This window comes from Nycticebus coucang, chromosome 7 (genome assembly GCF_027406575.1).
Source record: "Nycticebus coucang isolate mNycCou1 chromosome 7, mNycCou1.pri, whole genome shotgun sequence".
NCBI lineage: Eukaryota > Metazoa > Chordata > Mammalia > Primates > Lorisidae > Nycticebus > Nycticebus coucang.
In genome coordinates this window covers 7,981,116-8,005,047 of record NC_069786.1, presented here as the reverse complement: position 1 = coordinate 8,005,047, position 23,932 = coordinate 7,981,116, and the positions used below count along the sequence as shown (strand labels likewise).

Genomic DNA, 23,932 nt, shown 5'->3' with positions numbered 1-23,932 from the left:
TGGTCTCACTCTGCCCCTGAGGGTTAGGGCTGCAAGGCGGCTCAGACCCCACCCTTAGGCTACTTGGTCGCTGGGTTACCAGCTCCCTTCCAATTCTAGCTCTGCAACCCTGAGGGCGGAGCTTGCCAGGGCAGATCGCTCACAATGGCTCCCTGTGACCCACTGCCAAACACCATTAGCTCCGTCTGGCTCAGCGGCTCAGACTGAGACCCTAGACAACGGCCAAAGTTCTCCACACTCCCGCTCAGGCTCTCCCCAAGGCAGTTCAACTGAGTGCCAAGTCCAAGGACACCAAAACAGTTCACAGGTAAGGCCTTTCTGGTTTGCAGTCTCGCTGCTACTGAACTTACAGTTGCGGGCGGGTTTAGAGCAATTAAACACACGTGACCACTTGCCGGATTTCCACTGTTTTAGTCCTCCTCTTGGGGTCCGGAAGTCTCTCGCTGACTCCCTGTATCCGCGCAGGGGTGATGATAGGCAGATCCCACCAGCCAGAGATGCCCGGAGTTCTATCTCCCCAGACTCCCGGTGCCCAGATGTAAGAATGCTGTTACTCGGCTGCCATCTTGCTCTCCTATACCAATTTTCTTGAGTATTCTGATCATGAAGGGATGCTGGATATTATCAAAAGCGTTGTCTTCATCAATTGAGAGAATCATATGGTCTTTGTTTTTTAATATTTTTATGTGCTGAATTATACTTATAGACTTACATATATTGAACCAGCCTTGAGACCCTGGGATAAAACCGACTTGGTCATGATGTATAATTTGTTTGATGTATTGCTGTATTCTGTTTGTTAGGATCTTGTTGAATATTTTTGCATCTATATTCATTTGTGATATTGGTCTATAATTTTCTTTTCTTGTTGGGTCTTTTCCTGGTTTGGGGATCAGGGTGATGTTTGCTTCATAGAATATGTTGGGTAGCCTTCTTCTTTCTTTTTCTACATTTTGGAACAGATTGAGTAATATAGGTACTAGTTCCTTTTTAAAGGTTTAGTATAATTCTGACGTGAAGCCATCTGGTCTGGGGCTTTTCTTTTTAGGGAAGTTTTGTATGGTTGATGTTATTTCAGAAGTTGATATGGGCCTGTTCAACATTTCCACTTGATTTTGGCTAAGTTTTGGAAGGTGACGTGCTTCCAAGTATTGGTCAATTTCCTTCAGATTTTCATATTTCTGAGAATAAAGTTTCTTATAATATTCACTAAAGATTTTTTTTAATTTCTGAGGAGTCTGTTGTTATTTCGTCTTTGTAGTTTCGATTGATGAGATTAGAGATTTTCGTGTTTTTTTTTTTTTTCTGGTTAGGTTAGCCACAGGTTTATCTATTTTATTGACATTTTCAAAAACCCAACTTTTTGATTTATTGATCTGTTGTATAATGTTTTGTTTTCAATTTCATTTAATTCTGCTCTAATTTTGATTATTTCTTTTCTTCTACTGGGTTTGGGGTTGGAATGTTCTTCCTTTTTCAGTTGCTTGAGATGTCCCATTAAGTTGTTAACTTCCTCTCTTTCCATTATCTTGAGGAAGGCTTGCAGTGCTATAAATTTCCCTCTTAGGACTGCCTTTGCGGTATCCCAGAGGTTCTGATAATTTGTGTCTTCATTGTCATTTTGTTCCAAAAATTTTGCAATTTCCTTCTTAATCTCATCTCTGACCCAGCTATCATTCAGCATAAGGTTATTTTACTTCCATGTTTTTGTATGAGTATGCAGATTCCTGTTGTTACTGAGTTCAACCTTTATTCCATGGTGGTCCGAGAAGATGCAAGGAATAATTTCTATTCCTTTAAATTTACTGAGGTTAGACTTGTGACCTAAGATGTGATTGATTTTGGCGTATGTTCCGTGGGCTGATGAGAAGTGCGTGTATTCAGTTTTGTTGGGATGAAATGTTCTGTAGATGTCTGCTAAATCCAAATGTTGAATGGTTAGGTTTAAATCTAAAATTTCTTTGCTCAGCTTCTTATTGGAGGATCTATCCAACACTGCCAAAGGAGTGTTGAAATGTCCAACTATTATGGAGTTGGAGGAAATCAAGTTGCTCAGGTCTGTTAGAGTTTCTCTTATAAATTGAGGTGCACTCTGGTAGTTTGCACAGATATTAATGATTCAAATCTCATGATATTGAGTATTACCTTTAACAATTATGAAGTGACCATTCTTATCCTTACTTCCTTTTGTTGGTTTAAAGCCTATTGTATCTGCAAATAAAATTGCAACACCTGCTTTTTTTCTGATTACCCTTTGCCTGAAATATGGATGACTATTCTTTCACCCTGAGTCTATATTTGTCTTTTAAGGAAGATGTGACTCTTGTATGCAGCAAATATCTGGCCTGAGTTTTTGTATCCAGTCAGCTAACCTGTACCTCTTTAGAGGACAGTTTAAGCCAATCACATTAATGGAGAATATTGATATGTCTGGTAAAATTTTGGGTATCGAGTTTTTCGAAAGTCCAGTGGACATTTTTAAACCTTTTGCCACTGTGGAAGTTGGTGTTTGATCGAAAGTTTCTGAGTGAGTTTACTTTTATGGTAGAGGATAAGCTGGTCATTATGGAGGGTAGGTCGGAGAATATCCTGAAGAGCTGGTTTGATCTTGGCAAATTTCTTCAACATATGAATGTCATTAAAGTATTTAATTTCTCTATCATAAGTGAAACTCAGTTTAGCTGGATACAGGATCCAGGGTTGAAAGTTATTTTGCTTTAGGAGATTAAAAGTCGATGATCACCCTCTTCTGGCTTGAAAAGTTTCAGCAGAGAGATCTGCAGTCATTCTAATATTCTTCCCTTTGCAGGTAATGGATTTCTTATGTCTGGCTGCTTTCAGAATTTTCTCCTTCATATTAACTTTAGTGAAGTTAATTATGATATGATTGGGCAATGTCTTATTAAGATTGAGTCGTGCTAGGGTTCTGAAACTGTCTGCTAACTGAATTTCAGAATCTCTTGGCATGTCTGGAAAATTCTCTTTCATAATTTCATGGAGAAGGGCCTTTGTGCCTAGCGTGGCCACTTCATCACTTTCAGGGATTCCAGTGAGGCGGATTTTAGCCTACTTCGAATAATCCCAGAACTCTCTGAAAGAATGATCCATTTTTTGTTCTCCATTTCTCTTCCTCTTTGAGAGTTTGGGAGCTTTCAAAGGCTTTGTCTTCAATGTCAGAAATCCTTCTTCTGCTTGCCCCACTCTGTTACTGAAGGATTCTACTGTATTTTTCAGATCTTTGAGGGTTGCAAATTCTTGCTTTAGTGCATCAAAATCTTTGGTGGTTTTGTCTTTAGATTCATTAAATTCTTGAGACAACTTTTGAATTTCTCCTTGAATTTCTAATTACAAATTTTCTTCCATTCTATTAATCTTGTTTGCAATCCAAATTCTGAATTTGATTTCTGACTTCTTAGCCAGCTGTTTATGAATGGGATCTTCAGTTACATCTGCCATATCTTTCCTTAGGGGGGTTGATCTATTCTGGTTATTCATGTTACCAGAGTTTTTCCTCTGATTCCGCCCCATGATTGTTTACTCCCTTTAATTTTTCCCCTGGAGCTTTGTTGAGGACCTGTACAGTACTATGGCCTGAGAAACTGGGGACCTGTTTGGTGTGGTGGGGCTAAGTGGTTCTGTCTTGTTTTCAGCTGGTCTCTGTCCAAGCCTAGTGAAACAGTTACTCTGGGTTGCAGTCTCAGCTGTCGAGAACTACCAGCAATTAAGTCACCACACCCCCTATAGGCAACAATTGTAAAAGGAAAATCAATCCTTCCTACAATCACACACCCAGGGCACCACCTGAATAGTCCTCGGGTGATTGGCTCAGTTCAAAATGTCCAAATCAATTGTCTCAGTCAGCACCTGTCTCAGGTGGGAGAGTTTAAAAGGTCTCTGGCAACTGGATCACAGGGGTCTGGTGATTACTCTGATATGGCTTGCTCCAGTGCTGCGTGGAGTCAGGAGGACCCACCCAGCAAATAGCTCAGTCTGGGAAGGTTGATGCCTCCTTTCCCACCTTGCACCTCTGTCACACCCAGTCACTGATAGTCCCACAGGGCTTTGACCCAGTTGCCTGTAGTGAATAGCTACTCCAGGGGTTTGCACCTGCCTGAATCACAAGGAAATCTATTTCTGCTCAGCCAGGCCACTGTGCTCTGCCTCTATCTAGCAGGGGTAGGTGAGGCCTGACAACCTCAGGCGTTTGATGGAGGCTGGGGGGTTTTCACTCAGTTCCAGCCCCGCCCCTGATTGATGACATAACAGAACAGAACAACTTTGCGGGAATTTGTTTCTGTCCCTGCTAAATTCCCCTGCAGAAGAGAAGCTGTTTTGAATTCCCAGAGCCTGCGCCTCAGGCCCTGTGTTTGCTCCTGCAGGTTTGTATTTGGTTACCTGTCAGTTCTTGCCTCTTTTCTTCCTTTGTCTATAGGCTGACGATCCCCTGAGTACTGGGTGAGTCTTAGGCTCAGTAAAGCGGTCCTCTGGGTCAGCCCTGCCCTGGGAACTTCTCAGGTCTTCACATGCGCTTCTAGTTCCCGTGCTCCACCCAGGCCGGTACCGCCTCAGGCAAACCCTTTACTCAGGGGGCCTGCATTTCCATCCCAGATCTGTTCTTTGGTGGTTGCCACCTGAGTAGATGCCTGGCCTCCTCTGGTTACCCAGGGAGACAGGGGGTGTGGCTTCAGAATATCCGGGAGTGAGCCCTATTGTTGCTAAAAGATGGCTGCTGCTCTGCGCCTCGGGGCACCGCCGCTCCCGTGTGGTTCCCTCTCAGCTGACTGTCCTCTCCTCACTCCCATGCCCAAGAGTCAGCACTGACCAGCTGCAGTTTAGGCCCTGTCCACACCCCTCGAGAAATCACCCAAGAATCTGGACTCCTTGAGGACTGGCCTCCAGACCTCAGATTGAGAGTGGAAGGGAGTGCTGAGAGCTCAGAGTTGCAGGTAGAGAATATATACAGTTTTATACAGTTTTATGCCTGGCAGGAGCATGCTGTGGCACCCTAGTAGGGGAGGTAGGTCCAGTTGTTAGAGGGTCTCTCCCATGGAGTGTAGTGGGAGGACCTTTGAACTCTGCTCGTTTGTTTGTGGGGCACTTTGAGCTGTTCTCATGTGGGAGGGGACTCTCATCTGCTTGGTGATGGAGGTTGTACCTTTTGTTTGTATCCTTGGTGTCGCAGCTCACCTCAGCGGGGTTGATAGGCGTTCTTCAACTGTCTCTTCTGGTGCAGCTCAAATCCACCAGGTTACTTGCTAAATTTCTGTCCTTTAACTCTACTTCTGGTCAGGAGCTTCTGTGGAAAGCTGGCTTCAGTCAGCCATCTTGTCTCCACCCCTTCTTCATTTTTTAAGATAAGTTTTTAATTAAATTTTGTCTGATGCTGCTTATTGCAGTCAATTTGGAGAATCAAAAGCGTAATGATGTGGAAAACTCAGCCACAATGCTGCCATTTGCTGTGAACATCATCATATTTTTCTTCCCAGTATTTTTAAACTTGCTTTCATGCTTTTCTTAATTGAGCTATCTTTGAAATAACATTTTGCATTCTGATTTTGATTCAGTAGTATGTCAAAAACACTTCTTGACATCATTAAAATAGCTTTTTGTAAACAACATTTTTTATCATTGCATAATATTCCATCATTATGAAAATGTATGCCTTTCCTACTCCCTGCAGCTCAGTTGTTTTTAATTTCTTGCTATGACGAGAAGGCTTGATGAACCTCTTTGTGTGTATGTCCTTAGCCACATCTCTGTGAGATTTTGCGAAAGCAATAGCAGTGGGTGACTGTGAAATCTCTTGTTACAAATTGACAAATCGCTTCCCTGAAAAGTTGTGCTAACTCATCTTCCTTCTGTTGTGAGCTAATATTTGACCTCAAAGGGTTGCTTGGAGTCCACTGTTAGGAAATGACCCTCCGAATTTTATTGGGGCAGAGAGAACACAGAGGCAACCCATCTCTCAATGAAGGGGGCCCCTGGGGGCCTCCAGCCTCTACTAAAGAAGCACATGGTCTGTTGGAATGGGAGGTATATTAGGCCGGTCATATTTGCCTGTTAAGCCTGTTATTGTAGTAGATCTCATTTTAAAAGATCCATTGCCAACATAATGTCAGATAAATTTACATAGAATTGGCTTTTAGATTTTAATATGTTTCTACTAAGTCACTTAGAAACATTACTTATAAAAAATCTTTTTAAAAAAATGTTCCAAGTTTTCCATACCCACCTCCAACCCCCTTGCTCAGACTTCTCAATCAATCCACATTTTAGTGCTGAACTTGGAGACGCCTTGCAAACTGTGCAATGCTGTAACCCAGGAGGTCATTGCCAATCAAAATCCATTAGGCACAGGGAAGGGAAAATCACTTTGCGTCCCCTCCAACCCCCAAGCTCTGCACACACCACACGGTGCTGCCACTGGTGGTTTGGTGGTTTCTTGCCCCAGTGGTTGATGGGCTTCTTTGTGGAAGGAAACTGGTAAGTGGATGACCACAGGTGGAGGCACAGGGTGATGTTTAAGGGGCTGTGGTCCATGTGTGACTTTCAGTTCCCTCCTCATGGGGGACTATGTCATCCACTCACGTGAGCTGCTTGTAAATTGCCTATTTATATTTCTTTCTTAGGAAGCTGGTAGGAAACACAAAAAACTTAAAAATTAAGTTTACATTGAGGAATTTTTAAGCAAGGCACAAAATCCTGACGCTAAAAAGTCTTGATCATCAGGACTACACTTTTTTTTTTGTCCTGGGCTGGGCTTCAACCTGCCACCTCCGGCATACGGGGCTGGCACCTTACTCCTTTGAGCCACAGGCACTGCCCACTTTTTTTTTTTTTAAATGTTGCTTACATGGCCTTGAACTTAAGGGCATAGGAGATCCTTGTTTCCCAGCTTCCCAACTAGCTGGGCTATGCGACTACAGCTGGCTCTCAAAATAATTTTTAAAGTCCTGGCCAAGAAAATATTTTAAACATAAAATAAAATCATAAAATACTAAAATTGGATGAAATAACTGCAATACCTATGATGGGTAAGGGGACAATTTACTTAATAATAGGAAAAAGACGAAAATACCACTAGAAAAATAAACCAATATATATAGTCAGTTCAACCCAGGAAGGAATGAACCAACTGTGGTGTATGTATACCATGGAATATTAGTCAGCCACAAGAAGATGGAGACTTTATATCTTTTGTATTAACCTGGATGGAATCGGAACACATTCTTCTTAATAAAATGTCGTAAGAATGGAAAAAAAAAAAAGAGAAAAAGAAATATAAACAGCCAATAGACACATGAAAAGCTGTTCTGGCTCCTTCACTCATCTAAAAAGGGCAAATTAAAGCCAATGTGTCAGAGCTTTTAATCTATTAGATTACTAAAAAGAGACAGTTTGGTAATATACAGCATTTTTTAGAATGTGGAAGAAAAACACTTGTATCCTGTTGGGAGGACATTTTGGTGGGAGATATTGTAAAGCAATTTGCTTGATCTAACATGTAAAACACATGGGGCATTTTGATCAGCTGTACATTTTCTGAAAACTTGCTCTACAGCAGCAGTTCTCAACCTGTGGGTTGCGATTCACAGGAACCGTATTAAAGGGCTGTGGCATTAGGAAGGTTGAGAACCACTGCTCTACAGGTAGGCCATTGGGGGAAAGTCTCATTTACCAAGGATGTTCTCTGCAGAAATCATACAGTAGCCCAAGACTAAAAATGCCTAATTATCTATCAAGAGAGGAATTGTTAATTAGATCATAGGATTCCCATACAATGGAATCCTATACAGCCATGGGAAAAAATGAGTCAGCTCTAAATGTGGTGATATGAGCAGTCTCCAAGATACATTGATGAGGAAAATGAAGGATCAGCATCGCATGCAGTGTGCCTGGTCCTTGTAAAACCAGCAGGAGTGTGTGTTCTCAGGCATGAACCCTAACTGTGCATGTAGCATCTGGACACACCCAAATGTCCATGGGTAAGAGTGGCCTCTGGGAGGGCAGTCTTGGGTGAGAGTGACTTAATAGGTATCAGTGTGGTTGCCAGGCTTCTCTGTGGGTAGCCAGACATTTCAAAATCCAGCAGGACCCAGAAGGCTGAGAAGATGCTGGGCCTTCCCTGTGGGCCTTGTCCTTCCTGCAGCCACCAGCCTGGGGCACCTTCCTGAAATGTCTGCTCATCTGCAGAGAAAACCTGGGTAGATGGAGTCCCAGTGGGCTCTACCTGTGTGAAGAAGAGAGGGAGGGGAAGGAAGAATATTGTAGAGTCTTCTAGAAAATGAGCATAGGCCCAGAAGCAGGAATGCACGGAAATATTTTGCCTCTACCAATTTGCTGGGATCTTGAGAAGAGAGGAGGCATGCAGAACCCCAGGGACTCTGACTGGGCTCCTCTGATGCAGGGTCCAGCCGGCAGCCTGTGTGAGCACAGAGGCTCCAGAGGAGTGGCAAGGAGCTCACGGCTTGGCCATGGTAGTGCTCTAGCATGGGATGGGCCTGGCTGGGAGCTGAGGCTGGAGCCGGAGCTCACTTGAGTGACTGAACTAACAACCAAAGGAGGAGACAGCTGGCTACCCACAGAGCTTCGGATCCTCAGGAGGAGAGTGGAGCTCACTAAGAGCAGGACCTCAGGCCAGACTGGGACAGGGGACATGGAAGCTGAGTCTTGGAGGGGACACAACAGGACATTCTTCTCCTGAAGCCGATTTGACTGCCACCCCTGCGGGGGCCCACCTGCTTTACAGAGAACAACACTTGTCCCTGATGTGATCCTCCTCCTTGGATGACCCTCAGCCACCTGACTCCTCACATCACAGAAAGCACGGTGACTATCTTCCCTGGAATGGATATTTTCTGAATACAATTTGCCTTCTCTGTCTGCTAAGTTTCTGCCAGTAGCACCATGCATGGGTGTGTGCAATGCTTTCTCACTTAGCCATGCATCCAGGAGGAGCGGGCTCACGTCCATGCATCCAGGAGGAGCGGGCTCACGTTCATGCATCCAGGAGGACTGGGGTCACTGCCATGGCATGCACTGGTTTCACTGTGTTTTGCTCGCCCAGGGCAGCTAGCCTGAGGGAACCCGAGGAGGTCCCTGAAACTCAGGAATGGCGCCAGCTGAGTCTGCATGTTGCAGGGCTGGGTACTCTTCTCAGGATGCGAAGTGTTCCTTGAGAATGGCCAATTCATGATGGAGTTTCTTCCAGAGGCAGACACCTGTGTCCGGGAACCAGAGGTGGGTATGACCAGCACTGATGACCGTCTTTCAAACATCTGCTTTGGTTCCTACAGTTTGGGGCCCTTCTTGTTTTCATGAAGTCTTGATCTTCAGGAAGAAACATGGCTATTACTTTATAGAATTTAATTTGGGAATGGCACCTGGTGACTTTGGGGTTACGACATCACTGCCCCTGTAAGCAAAGAGATTTCCACATTGGCTGGGGTGCTTGGTCCCTGAGAAAAGCATGCCTGGAACATAGGGTGCCTCTTTGTGCTAGTACATGGTACAAATAAATGGAAGAATACAGCCATCCAATGTAGGGAACAGCTTAGCTCCTTCAGAATGAAGGTTGGGGACATTCATCCAAGATAAAGAACTGTGATCAGCCAAGTGCTGGCTGAGGGCAAAGGAGACACGATATGAAAGTGGGAAAAGAAAGTTGCCGAGGCCACTCGGGCTGTGAGAGCTCTCTGCGAGTTCTTCTTTGCATGTATTTCCCAGGTTCTCTTTTCTCTCTCTCTGATTATCTACACTTTGTATCTGCTAATACAAAATGTAAGTCACAGGACCTCAGATGGGGATTGTGACTCACTTGGAAATGGGACGAACATCCCACAGAGATGGAGACCTGGCTTATAGGTCTTTGTGTCTTTCCCTTTGGAAGAGAGCGTGAGCTTACTTAGGACTGAGTGAGGGCTGCTTGCCTTGTATGAAGCGGCTGCACACTGCTGGCACTCTCGTTTGGAGGTCTAGGGCAGGTGCAGGGAGGCCCAGGGGGTGGAGGCCTAGATGGTGTCAGGTTGTCTGTGGGTCACTTGGCATCATGGCGCCTACATTCTCTGCATTGCTGTGGGTGGGGGAGCCCAGAACTACACTTCCCAGAACTCCCTTGCTTGGGGCCCGTGTAGATCAGCCAACAAGGGGCACTTGTAGGAGATTTGGAAGGTGGAGGAGAAAGGGAACCCATACTCACTGGCGGCTGTCTACAGTGGCTTTTTCGAGCTTCCTGCTATGGTGCTGTGGCTTCTGAGATAATTTCTGGTGGTCTCCTTGAACCCCACTCCAGCCCTCCCACAGGTGGAATTCCCTGTGTAAACCCTCCCAGTAACAAACACATGGAAATCATAAGTGGCCTGAGGTAACCTGTTAGGGGGCTGCTGCAGTGTGCTGGGCCACAGAACCAGAGTGGATGGGGAACACATTTAGGGATAATCTGTTGAAAAGTGGACGTGGGCACCCTCCCTTCTGCAGGGCCATGTCCTCAAGGCAGTATGGGTCTCCGTGGTCTGGACGGAGCTAGTTAAAAGGATTTATAGGTGATATTAACGGTGTTTAATCAAGCTTTCCCCATGATATGCATAAATAGTTCAGAAGTATTTCTGCCTGTGAAGTGTAGATTGATGATAATGCTCATCATGAAAGCAGAAGGGGCAAGAAGTGGTGGAGCGGGGACTCCTAGCAGGGACGCTCTTTGCATCCACATGATGTAGAAATACTGCTAACTAGTCAGGTTTTATGTATTTCTATTGTTAAGGAATTTAAAAATAGATTTAAAAATACACAAATCTTTACACAATGCTCTAAATGGTGTTTATCTGACAATTCAGACACATGTTGATTGTATGTCACAGTGTTTGGAAAAGTTTCTGTGAATGGCCAATAGCCAGCTTCTGTGTGCGCCCTTGCTCGTCCGGATCAGCCAATAGCCTGCGTCTGTGGGCGCCCTAGCTCATCCTGATCAGCCAATAGCCTGCGTCTGTGGGCGCCCTGGCTCGTCCTGATTAGCCAATAGCCTGCGTCTGTGGGCACCCTAGCTCATCCTGATCAGCCAATAGCCTGCGTCTGTGTGGCCCTCTTTGGTCCTGGGTTCTCTGAGTGGTGGGTAGTGTGGAGGTGGGAAAGGCTGTCGTTTTCTTTCCCTTATATTTTCTAACTAGTAGAGATCTCACTGGATATAATTTTTGGATATCAATTCTATCTTCAAATAGTTTTCAATTGATTCTAGTTTCTCCAGATATACAGATAATAACAATTTTACTTCTTTCTTCCCAATTTGTATAACGAATTGCCAGGCCCAAATTGAATTCTGCATCATCAAAGTATTGAATTTGAGGGCATACTTCAGCTCTCCTAGAATTTTGAGAGAAAAGGAAAACTTCAAAAATGATTTTATGGCGTCAGCATGAAATTCACGCCAAAACCTGACAAAAAGAGCACAAAAATGAAAACTTACGTCAGCCAATGCAAAAACTTGAAATACAATGTTAGCTAATCAAATCTATAAGTAAAATTTAAAAATAATGTAATATAACCAGGAGGGGCTTGTTCTAAAAATGCAAAGATGTTTTACTCTTAGGATATAATTAATATTCAAAATTTGGGGGTAATTATTTGTCATATTTAAAGGTCACTGGAGCTGGTTTCAGTGGCTCATGTCTTTAGTCCTTGCTACTTGAGAGGCTGAAGCAAGAGGATCTCTTGAGCCCAGGAGTTGGAGGTGACAGTGAGTTATAATGAATTATGCCACTGCACTCATGCCTGGGCAACAGAGCAAGATCCCATTTCTAAAAAAAAATTTTAAAAAGAGTCACTATGATTATGTCAATTAAGGCAAAGATGCTATTTGATAAGAGTGTAAAGTAACATCTAAAACAGGAATAGCCAAGAATTTCCTTAATGTATCAAGAGAGGCAAACTCAAACAAGAAACTAGCTTTTCATTGACTGGGGAGACACTAAAAGCATGCCTTCAAAGGCAGGAATGAGGCAAAAAGAATAATTTCTTAATTATCTGACACTATGTGAGAAGGACTAACTAATAGACGAGGAAATAAAAAGGAATAAAACGGAGGTGCCTGTGGCTAAACGGAGTAGGGCGCTGAGCACCATATGTCGGAGGTGGCGGGTTCAAACCCAGCCCTGGCCAAAAACCGAAAAAAAAAAAAAAGCCATAAAAATTGGGGAGGAGGAAGCAAAATCATCATTATTTTTTGGTACCTTAATTGTATACCTGAAATAAGTAGGAGAATCTATTGAAAACTTAATGGAAAAAGAAGAAAATTTAGTAAAAATAATGGAACTGATGTATCAAATATTTTCCTAAGGTAATTAATCTGATTTTTTCCCTATATTCTACACATTTTTTCGTATAGTCAACTTTTGTAACTTATATTTTCCTAGAAACCCATTCATTTCTTCCAAGTTTTAATTGCATTTACATGGCTTTGAGCAAAATATGCTTTTGATACATTTATTACTATTTTTTTCTGATTTGATGGAATTAATGTGCTGCAAATTCTCCATTTGCCCTTTCTGATCTGTGTTTTAGCCTTTTCTGCCCTGTTCTGGGCCCCAGGAGGCTGCCCTTTGTGGCTGTGTCACCTGGGCATGGTTGCCAGGACTGACCGATTGCCAGCAGGAGGGAAGGGAGCAGAGCTCAGGAGAGAAAGGGAGGCCTCTTGGAGCACAGCTCGCCTCCCTGGGCTCAGGCAGCATGTCCTCTCCTTGGTCTTCAGTCCTAGGGTAGGGGATGGCTTCTAGTTGGCCCCAGTCTTCAGGTGCCTAAACTTCCCTTCCCACTTTCCTCAACCTTGCCCATGCTCTGCAAGTAGGTTGGCCATGGGGGTCGGGGGCCCATGGGCTTTGGAAAGGAGACCCTATTCTGCTTGCTGGGCATAGTTTGAGATACACTCATTCATTTTTTCATGTGGACCCCACCCTCAGTTTCTTTGCTGTTTATAAGAATTTATTGCTCACAGGCCAGGAGCGATAAGTCAAATATTTTTGCTACTGTTACATTTCTATTTGTCTTCGGAGTTACTGTAGTTTTTTTCCTTTCATAATTTGGTGCACCACTATCTGGCACATAGACTTTCCTGCCAGCTAGAACTTTCTTTTCTTTCTTTCTTTTTTTTTTTTTTTTTTGGCTTAAAACATTTGTTTATATATATATATATATATTTATTTATTTTTTAACTTTTTTTTTTTATTGTTGGGGATTCATTGAGGGTACAATAAGCCAGGTTACACTGATTGCATTTTATTCTTCATCACTATGTGGGGCTCCCCTCGACACCCACCCCTTGACTGACATCCCTGTTACAGCCTGGTTGTGCTCTGTCTGCCATGGCTGGTCTGGGGCAGCCTCAGCTGGACATTTACCTTCAGGTTCTTAGCAACTTGGTTTCAGTTGGATCTCTTTGTTTTCAGTAAGCAAATTTTTCAAAAGTAATTTTTAAAATGTGAGTTTATCTAGGTATGCTTATTAATATGTTAGAAAGCTTTGTTTTACTTTTATCTTCTTAATGTTACATTACTGAGGTTTCCCCCCTAATTTTATTGGGGTATAGTGGATGATTAAAAATTGTATATTTTCCAGGTGATTTGATTATATATATATATATATGATGATTTGATATGTATATATGTACATATACATTGTGACATTCACCACAATTAAGCTAGTTAACATATTCATCACTTCACATGGTGACACTTTGTGTGTGTGTGAGTGTATGTGGTGAGAACACTTAAAATCTCTGTTAGGCAGGGTGCAGTGGCTCACACCTGAAATCCTAGCACTCTGGGAGGCTGAAGTGAGTGGATTGTTTGAGCTCAGGAGTTTGAGACTAGCCTGAGCAAGAGCGTGACCTCATTTCCACTAAAAACAGAGAAAAATTAGCCAGGCGTGGTGTTGGCAGCCTGTTGTCCCAGCCACTCAGGTGGCTAAGGCAGGAGGATCACTTGAGTCCAGAGTTTGTGGCTGCTGTGAGCTAGACCAGGGCATTCTAGCCTAGGTGACAAAGTGAGACTCTTTCTCCAACAAACAAACAAACAAACAAAAAAAACCTATCCTCTTAGCAAATTTCCCTGTAGTTACACTGCTGTGTGTTAGATCTCCAGAACTTATCTGTCTGATAACTGGAAGTGTATACCCTTTGACTAACATCTTCTGATCCCCACCCCAGCCCCTGGTAACCACCTTTCTCCTCTCTGCTTCTGTGAGTTTGGCTGATTCACTTCACGTGGAAGTGAGATCACTGTGCCTTGCTGCTCTTTCTGAGTCTGGCTTTCTCCACCTAGCACGATGTTCTTCGGTTTCATCCACGTTGCCATGAACGACAGGATTTACTTCCACATTTGTGTGTACGCATATAACGTGTGTATATACATACGCACACATTCAATATTTTGATATAATTCTTCCTTTTTTCAGAAATGCTTTCTTCTGATTTACTTTATTTAAATTTACACTTGGTAGTGTCCCTGTTTTAGGTATACCAATTATCTGTAAGTTGGATACTGACTGTTTGCTCTTTATGTCCGCTTTTAAAAAAAAATCTTTTTAAGCACTTTGCATGCTGCATCCATTTTGATTATATTCAGTATTTCCTCTATGCCAGAAATTTGGCTACCACCCAGGTCTTTTCTAGTCCTTATTTACTTGTTAGTGCTGTAAAGACTCCCTATTTATTTATTTATTAGCTCTTTAATCTCCCCTTGTTATGCCATTATGCTATCTTAATCATCTTTAAAACATGTAAATACTATAGTGTACGATGCCCTCAAACATTTGTTATCTCATCTAATCCTTATGGTAATTTTGAAGGATGGGTTTTATCTTTTCTCTTTAACATTTTATTATAAACATTTTCTTATACAGAAAAGATAATACAATTATCTTCCTACCACCTAAACTCTCAAGATTTTATTACTCTTGCTTGTCACCTCCCTTTCTTTTTTTATTTTGTAGAGACAGAGTCTCACTGTACCGCCCTCGGGTAGAGTGCCGTGGTGTCACACGGCTCACAGCAACCTCTAACTCTCGGGCTTACGCGATTCTCTTGCCTCAGCCTCCCGAGCAGCTGGGACTACAGGCGCCCGCCACAACGCCCGGCTATTTTTTGGTTGCAGTTTGGCCGGGGCTGGGTTTGAACCCGCCACCCTCGGCATATGGGGCCGGCGCCCTACTCACTGAGCCACAGGCGCCGCCCCGTCACCTCCCTTTCTTTCTGTCCTTTAATCTCTTTTATTTTTGTGGGTTTAAAGTTGCAGACATCAGTGTACGTCCCCCACCCCCAAACACTTAGCAAAATCATTTATTACTGAGTTTGTTTTCAATTGTTGTTCTGCTCTGTGTAAGATTTTTTTTAACATGAAGCACTCTTGAAGAATTTCCTACTGTTTCTTGTCCTTCCCTCCTCTCTGCCCAAGAGGAGATTATTCATCTCATTTGTTTTTTTCCTTTGGCCTGGTGTATTTTAAAATTTTATCTATTTTTATGATCTTGTATGAGAGAACTTTAAAAAGTTCATTGAAAATGGGATTAAAAGATAAAAATAAAAATATAAACTTTATTTCTCAACACAAGCACTATCAAGTTCAAGATGCTTTTATGAGAAATGGTACCACCTATTTCATCCATCCTTAAAGAACGGAGGATGCTTGGAATTTAGTCATGCAGTCTTTTGATCTTATTCACTGAAGAAAAATGGGTGTCTTTTACAGTCTTTTTTTTTAAGATTAGGAAACAAAAAGAAGTCAGAGGCATCAAATCAAGACTGTAAGGTGGATGCCTAACAATGGTGCATTGAAACTCTCACAACATTACTCTTGTTTGATGAGAAGAATGATCAGGAGCATTGTGGTGGTGGAGAAGGACTCTGGCGAAACTTTGCTGGGCTAAGCTAAAGCTTTGGCTAAGCTTCTTAAAACTCTCATAATAAGCAGATGTTATCACTATTTAGTCCTCCAGAAAATCAATAAGCAAAATGCCTAGAGAATCCCCCCCAAAACTGTTGCCATGACCTTTGCTCTTGACTGGTTTCCGCTTTTGTTTCGCCTGAGCCCTGCCACTTCTTGTGGCCCTTGCTCTGACTGTGCTTTGTCTTCAGCATCCAGGTAAAGCCAGGTCTCATCTCCTGGTACAATTCTTTGAGGAAATGCTTCAGGATCTTGATCCCACTTGGTTCAGTTTCCCATTGAGGGCTCTGCTCTTGTCTTCAGCTAATCTGGGAACCATAGTTTTGACACCCACCAAGTGCCAAAATGTGCTCAACTTCAATTTGTTTCAACTGTTAACCCAATTATGCTGGAGGTAGAGATTTTTGAATTTTTTGCATGACTTTTTGACAAGCTCCCAGCTTGCCAGTATCTGCAGCAGTGACTAACTCTGTGCAGTGTGATAAAATGTAGTCTCAGGAGGCAGACATGTGAAAAATCAGACCTTGGGAAAAAACCAACAATCTCATACATCAATGAGGAAGAGAGATGAACAGAACCTTCTCTAAAGATGACAGATGAATTTGACCAGCAAACATATGAAAAAATGCTCATCTTCCCTAGTTATTAGAGAAATGCAAATTAAAACCACCCTGAGATATCACCTAACCCCAGCGAGAATGGCCTATATCACAAAATCTCAAAACTGCAGATGCTGGCGTGGATGTGGAGAGAAAGGAACATTTTTACACTGCTGGTGGGACTGCAAACTAGTACAACCTTTTTTCAAGGAAGTATGGAGAACCCTCAAAGAACTCAAGCTAGACCTCCCGTTTGATCCTGCAATCCCATTACTGGGTATCTACCCAGCAGGAAAAAAAAAACCCTTTTATTATAAAGACACTTGTACTAGGCTGTTTATTGCAGTCCAATCTACAATTGCCAAAATGTGGAAACAACCTAAATGTCCTTCAACCCAGGAATGGATTGGTAAGCTGTGGTACATGTATACCATGGAATATTATTCAGCCATAAAAAATGGAGATTTTGCAGCATTTGTACTAACCTGGATGGAGGTGGAACACATTATCCTTAGTGAAGCATCACAGGAATGGAAAAGTATGAATCCTATGTATTCATCTTTGACATGAGAGCAGTTAATGACAATTAATGACACGGTGGGGCATTGGAGAAGGGGAGACCAGACAGAGAAGGAGGGAGGGGGTGAGGGAAAGGAAAAGAAGAAAAAAAACAAAACAAGAAAAGAAAAGAAAATAGTGACTAATTCTCACATAAATTGGATTTAACTTTGACCAAAGTACATTACTTAAACATTAATTTTTAATTCAACTTATTAATATGGTGTTTAGGATATTGCATCCTCATTTATAAGAGACATATGTTTGTAATTTCCCCCTTATAATAATATATTTTTTCCAATTTTAATATCAAGTGTACCCAGATCAAGTAGAATGCTTTTGAAGTGTTTTGTCTTTTTCTATTGTCTATAAAGTTTGGCATGATCTGTTTTTCAAAATTATCTTTTACTTTTATTTATAAATATTAGTTGTCTATTTTTTAAAAATATAATAAGTATTATTATATTAATAAGTATTATTATATTTTTAAAAATATAATATTTTTAAATATAATAAGTATTATATTTTTAAAAATATAGTAATTATTTAAAAAAATAATAAGAAGAAGTTAACTGATGACTCCATACTGAATCTCAGAGTCAGAGCATTCCATAATAGACATACTCTTATTTGACAATGTGAATATTGCTTTCTTTGCATTATTATTATTATTATTGCTTAATATTTCAGTGTAGCAATTGTCTGATTCCATTTCTGAATGTATTTATGTTTGTTCGTTCTTTATCGGGTTTTTGTTTCTAGTCCTTATCTTAAACATTGTTATTGTTACTAAATTTTAAGCCTTTTTAATTTTGTGAAGGCAAAAAATTGGAAACCTAATAAACACATATATATGTAAAAATTAAAAAAAAAATCAGACCTTGGCAATGACCTTGAATAGTAGGATATAAATGACACCCACATCGCTACCATTCCAATAATGGAACGTGATGCATAAGTCAATTGATCATTAGTCCTCTCCAATTAGAGCATGAACAAGTTGAATTTCTTCCTCAAAAAAATGATGTAGGTGGTCTGCCAATGAGGGTTTCATATTCAACATTATCTTGTCCCTCCTTAAAACAAGTTATCTGTTTGCAAACTACAGATTTCTTTGGGGCACTGTCCCCACAAACTTTCCATAAAGCATCACTGATGTCACCATTCTTGCTCCTAAGTTTTAGCAGAATTTTAATGTTTGTTCTTACTTTAATTTAAGAAGAATTCATGATGCCCTTTAAAAACTGATGTCTTGTCTTTTTAGTGACTAAAACTAGATCCTATTCAAACATGTTATGACAAGTTAGTAGTTTATTTTGGTCCAAAAAATAGAAATCATGCATATTTTTTTCATAATACACTTTTCCCAGACCCCACCACAACTGCTATGCCAACTCTTTTCCTTTTAATATATGTAGCTGGATCAAGACTTCCTATTGGTTTCAGTTCGATGCTGGACACATCTCTGAGCATTTCTCTGCTTATTGAACACTCATGTTTTCCTCCCCTCAGAGCTTCAGTTTGAGGCACGTCATGTTCGGTGTGATTTCCTGGAGCTGGCTATAGGGTGGGTGCTGAGCGAGGGGGTGGCCAGCTGTAGTCAACTGAGGTCGTGGGCCTAAGTCTGCCTCCGCCTTGCTCTGCGCTGAGGTCGTGGGCCTAAGTCTGCCTCCGCCTTGCTCTGCGCTGAGGTCGTGGGCCTAAGCCTGCCTCCGCCTTGCTCTGCGCTGAGGTCGTGGGCCTAAGCCTGCCTCCGCCTTGCTCTGCGCTGAGGTCGTGGGCCTAAGCCTGCCTCCGCCTTGCTCTGCGCTGAGGTCGTGGGCCTAAGCCTGCCTCCGCCTTGCTCTGCGCTGAGAGATTGGTTGCAGAGATTTTTCCTCCAGGAAACTGTAACTCAAATCAGAGCGCTGCTCTACCAGGCTCTTCTGCACATCTCTCTTCCGTGTCCTGTCCCACAGCCAGGTGTGCAGGTGGGTCCCCTCTCAGCACTTTGTAGTCTTTGTTCCTCCCCACTGAGGGTCTGGGAAGGAGCTACACAGAGCTGTGCCCGCCTTCCCAGGGTGGTTCCAACTCACCTTGCTTTTCTCTTTTTACTACCGTTACTTTCTGAAATTCATGCTGAAGATACCTCAACTTCATAAAAATTCATGCAGTAGTTGCTGGATGTGACACGAGCCAGCCACGGTTGCTGCTGTCAACGAGAGAGGGATGGCAATGAGGCTTGATGACCCACTCTAGCAGTCCCAGCCCCCTGGAGCTGCTCAGATGGACTGAGATGTTTGTGATCCCACCTATATCTGAAGATCCACAAACAGGGGAACCTCCACAGAGCTCTAAATGCCAGGCACAGATGCTCATGGAGCTGCCCTTACCCCACCCCGAGGGGACAGTGCTCACACCCAGGCCCCTTGGGACACTGTTGCAGTGTGGTGAGCAGTGGGGGGCTCACCATGGGATCTGTAGAGACAGGAAGGGAGAGAGAAAAAGCCCTGTGTGTCCTACACTCCAGTATGAGCCTCTCACCCAAGGGACGCTTTGTGAAAGAAGAAAGTGTGCAATCTTTGAGAATAGTCACAGGACATGACTCCGAGTTTCACAGAAGAAAAATCCTTAGTGGCTAATGAGCATAGGCAAAGATGCTTAGCTGCCCTGGCTGTGCATTCATGTAGCCACAGGGCAGCACTAGATGGGGTGCAGCAATGACCAGAGCGTAGGCCCCTTGCTGTAGGGAGGACGGACACAGTCCGGCCTTCAGAGGTTGGTCAGGTGAATCCTAATGGAGCTGGATGGAGTCCACCACCTGGGTTTTCCTGGGGGCCTTGTCTAAGCTCAGAAGATGATGGGCGAAGTGCTGAGAGGGGACCCACCTGCGCACCTGGCTATGAGCAAGGTGGCTTTGGGAGCGCTGCTTTTCTCAGTGAAAGATTCACATCGGATGAATAAATTATGAGACATTCCTGTGCACACATGCTAACAGCCATTACCACAAATGAGCTAAGTTTATAAGAACCCACTCTGAGAGAGCTGAAAGTTACAATGGTGAGTGAAGAAATTACAAACTCCATGTGACTTTGTGTAAATAGTAAAAATAAACAAAGCATCGCTCTGCCCTCTTTTGACGTAGGTCCACAGAGTGAAGTATTATTCTCAGGACAGGAAAAACACGTACCACCTGCAGGATAGGTTTGCATGTCAAGGCAAGGAAGGAGAAGGGACCGGGGAGGTACAGAGAAGCTGCAGCTATAGTTGTATTATTTTGTTCCTTTAAACTCCCAGGCAGCTATGAAAATACTAATAGCAGTTGCCCCCGGTGTCTTGTGTGGATTCGTAAGAAAAGAAGCAGCTTCAACCCCGCTGGCTTCCGTTAGCTATAAAAGTTACTTAGTGGTCTAAGTAGATATCGGTCAGTCATGTCAGCCAGTCCTCCCCTGGCTCTGACACCATGAAGGAATGGGATGACACTGGGATGAGCACAAACACCAGATGTGCAGCTGGGGACAGTAACAGACACCGAGTCCTTCAGCTGGAGCTAGAGGGCTGGCTGACGTGCAGCTGAGGACAGTGACTTTGCAAGGGTGAAAGAACTGTGGAACTGTCAAAGGCAGGCAGGCTTTGAGAAGAACCTCCTTGTCTTTCTGGGATTCTGAATCTGGGTAATAAAGAACAACTTTAAGCTGCACGAGTATCTGGCTCATGCTCCTGGTTCTGATGCCTTGGTTACTCAATGAGCAAAACAGTGACACGTCCTCTTTCCCTGCCTGCTCCCAGTGTAGAAACAATGTGCTGGTGCCCCCTTGGGACCTGGCTGAGAGGGACTCCCACTCATGTCTGTGGACTGGATGGGTCAGGGTCCTGCAGAGGGTCAGGCCTCTCCTCTGTGCCTGCAGGGGCATGGCCTGGGAAGGGGAGGGGTGTGTGCTGACAGCCTAGCTGCTGTCCCAGGCCCAATGCCCCTGGGGACACCTTGGAGGGGTCAGTCTCAGGACAGTGAATCCTTATCTCTCAGCCTGCCTCAGGGACATGGGCACGAGCTTTACAGTGCTTCAGCTGCCTTCCCTAGACTTAGATTTTTGAAAGAAAAAATAACAGCAGAAACATCAACAACAATGTCTGCGATAATGATATAACCTTGTGATTCTGGGTGCAAAATGTGTGCAACCGTAAGGTACCTGGGATGTCCTCAGGCCCCTGGGGGCTGATTTCATTGACCAGCCGTGGGATGAGATAAAGAACGGTGCCTCTGTGGGAAGTTTGGATAAAGACTTGGCCTTCATCCTAGAGCCCCTGAGGAGGTGTGGCAGGGTTTGGACGGGCAGTGCTGGGAGGAAAGCCACTTTTCTGGCTCTGTATTTATGGGTTCTGGGTTTAAAAATAAATAGTCACACGTCTTGTCCACTCATTAATTCCTGCACTGGGAATCTGCTCTGTGTCTGCTCTGCATCGGGCCCTTTGCTGGGGGTGTTGGGAGAACTGGAGGGGTCCCTGGAGGGTTTCACCCCAGCCCTGGTCTCTGCGAGTGACTCCTGCTGGTGCAGCCACGTCTGAGTCGGGAGCCAGAGGCAGGTTAGAAGGAGCAGGTGAGGCCTGGAGGGAGAAGTCAGGCAGAGGGAGTGGCCTGTGTGCCAGGCGGGGTTGGAGAGCAGAGCGTACTCAGAGACTTGCCGGCTTCAGGAGTGTGTGTGCACCTGTTCACGTGCGCGTGTGTGAGTACGTGCATATGAGGGTGTGCCCGTGAGTTTGCCAATGTGTATGTGTGTGTACCTGTGTGCATTTGAGCTCAAGTGTGGCTGTACACACACGCACATGCTTGTGCATACGTGTGTGTGCACTGTGAATGCACTTATGTGTATGTGTGTTTGTGCGCATGAGTGTGAATGCGCAGGCATGAGTGTGTGCACTTGCACGTGTGAGTGTGCACATCCGTGTGCATGTTTAAGAGTGTTTGCCTGTGCTTGGGATGGGTGTGCTAGCAGATGAGGTTGGAGAGGTAAGCAGGGAGTGGGGCTTGAAGGACTTTGGCGTCCCTGGAGAGGAGGCTGAGTTGCCTCTCATTGGTAGGGCCAGTGCCTGAGGAACTGGGAGGGGGATGCTGGGGGCTGTGTGGCCTGGGGGAGGGTACTGATGAGGAGGGCATGGACCCTGGAGTCGGGGTCCTGTGTTTTAACTTTGACAGGTAGGGCACAGAGGGCAGAGGAGGCTGGGAGGTGGAGATTGACTCCCAGCTCTCCACAGGTTTCCAACTCTGATGACCATTCCTCAGGGTGACTCTGGCGCCAGGGGCAGTGAAGAGAGTAAGTGCACGGATGTGAGATGGGCCTGTAAGGGTGCGCCCCCGAGTGACTGACATGGGCCCGTTCCCTTGCTGTCCTTTGAAAATGGGCTGGGCTCACGTATTGACCATAAGCTGATCACGCAGGGGACAGGGTGCAGGAGGTGGCCCTGTAGGGAAGAACAAGCACAGGCTGGTGGACCAGGCCTCTCCTGTGACGGCTACTGAGAGGTACTTCTTGTTTGGCTTTAGTGAGGCTCCTGTCTTTGGGGGTGGGGACTGCATGGGATGCCACAGCGCTGCTGGAGACGGCAGCTGGGGATTTACACGTGCTTGTCAGTATCCAAACATTTAGTAAAGGAGGAGACTCCTGCTCAAGTAATTAGCCTTTAAGGATAGAAATATCAATGTGGACCTCAGTGAAGACAGCCATGTTAGCTTTTATCTGACACCATTTAAGTTTGCTTTTAAAGATAATGTCAGTTCATTAGTTCATTAGTTGGTTAGCATTTTTATCTTATTGCCCATTTTGGGGACACAGCACTCGGAGCAGTGAAGTTTCACAAGACGCAGGTCTTCTGAGCTGATGGTGCCCAGACTCAGTTTCTCCTTTGGTAACACAGGGGGCTGTGCCAGATGATCTCTAACAGTTAAAGATGAACTATGCCACGTGTGAGAAGCATCCAGAAGTACAGGAAGTGGTTCCTGCCTGCGCGTTGCCACAGAACAGACTTACCGTAGAAAAGAATAGGGATAGAGAAGTGATGCTAAAATCCTTTACCCTCAAAAGTTTGTACCTCCTGAATTCCTCTTTTTTAAAAGACCCTTTTCTATCACATATCATTATCTACTTCTTGATTTTCCACTATTCCTGGCTCCAGCAATATGCTCTGCCTTGTATCAAACTCCCAGAAATAAGAAATGCATTTGCTGGGCGGCGCCTGTGGCTCAGTGAATAGGGTGCCGGCCCCATATGCCGAGGGTGGTGGGTTCAAACCCAGCCCCGGCCAAACTGCAACAACAAAAAAATAGCCGGGCGTTGTGACAGGCGCCTGTAGTCCCAGCTGCTCGGGAGGCTGAGGCAAGAGAATCACATAAGCCCAAGAGCTGGAGGTTGCTGTGAGCTGTGTGACGCCACGGCACTCTACCGAGGGCAGTAAAGTGAGACTCTGTCGCTACAAAAAAAAAAAAGAAATGCATTTGCTATTGAAAAATTGGGAGGAGGGTCTATTTGTCTACTGATTATAAAAGTTATATTTTCTAATAGGTAAAATTTGGAAATTACAGAAAATCCTGAAGAAGAAACAAAAACCACCCATAACATTACCACCCAGAGGACTTTAATGTTGTACGTATGCTGTTTCAAACTTTTCTATAGGATATAGAAATTCAAATACAGAAAACTTAAAATTACAGAAAGCTTCAAATATAACAAGTGCCTGTATCTCCACCATGTAGAATTAACAACTGTTAATATAGGTTGCATTTCTTGCAATCCTTTTCTATTTTCTAAAGAATTAAAACATGGCGTACAGCATACCGCCCCCACTCCAGTCCGTTCCAACAGCCATAGTGATTCA

The 23,932-nt window shown here is 43.8% G+C and overlaps 1 long non-coding RNA gene across 1 annotated transcript in view; it reads left to right on the top strand.

Annotated features, from left to right (window-relative positions):
- The window catches only part of LOC128590227 (uncharacterized), a 69,479-nt gene extending 45,788 nt beyond the window's left edge, over positions 1–23,691 (top strand). The window contains exons 3-4 of the long non-coding RNA XR_008381246.1: positions 22,500–22,583; positions 23,620–23,691. This is a non-coding gene — a long non-coding RNA (uncharacterized LOC128590227). The remainder of the gene's footprint in view (positions 1–22,499; positions 22,584–23,619) is intronic.
- Positions 23,692–23,932: the final 241 nt, after the last annotated feature.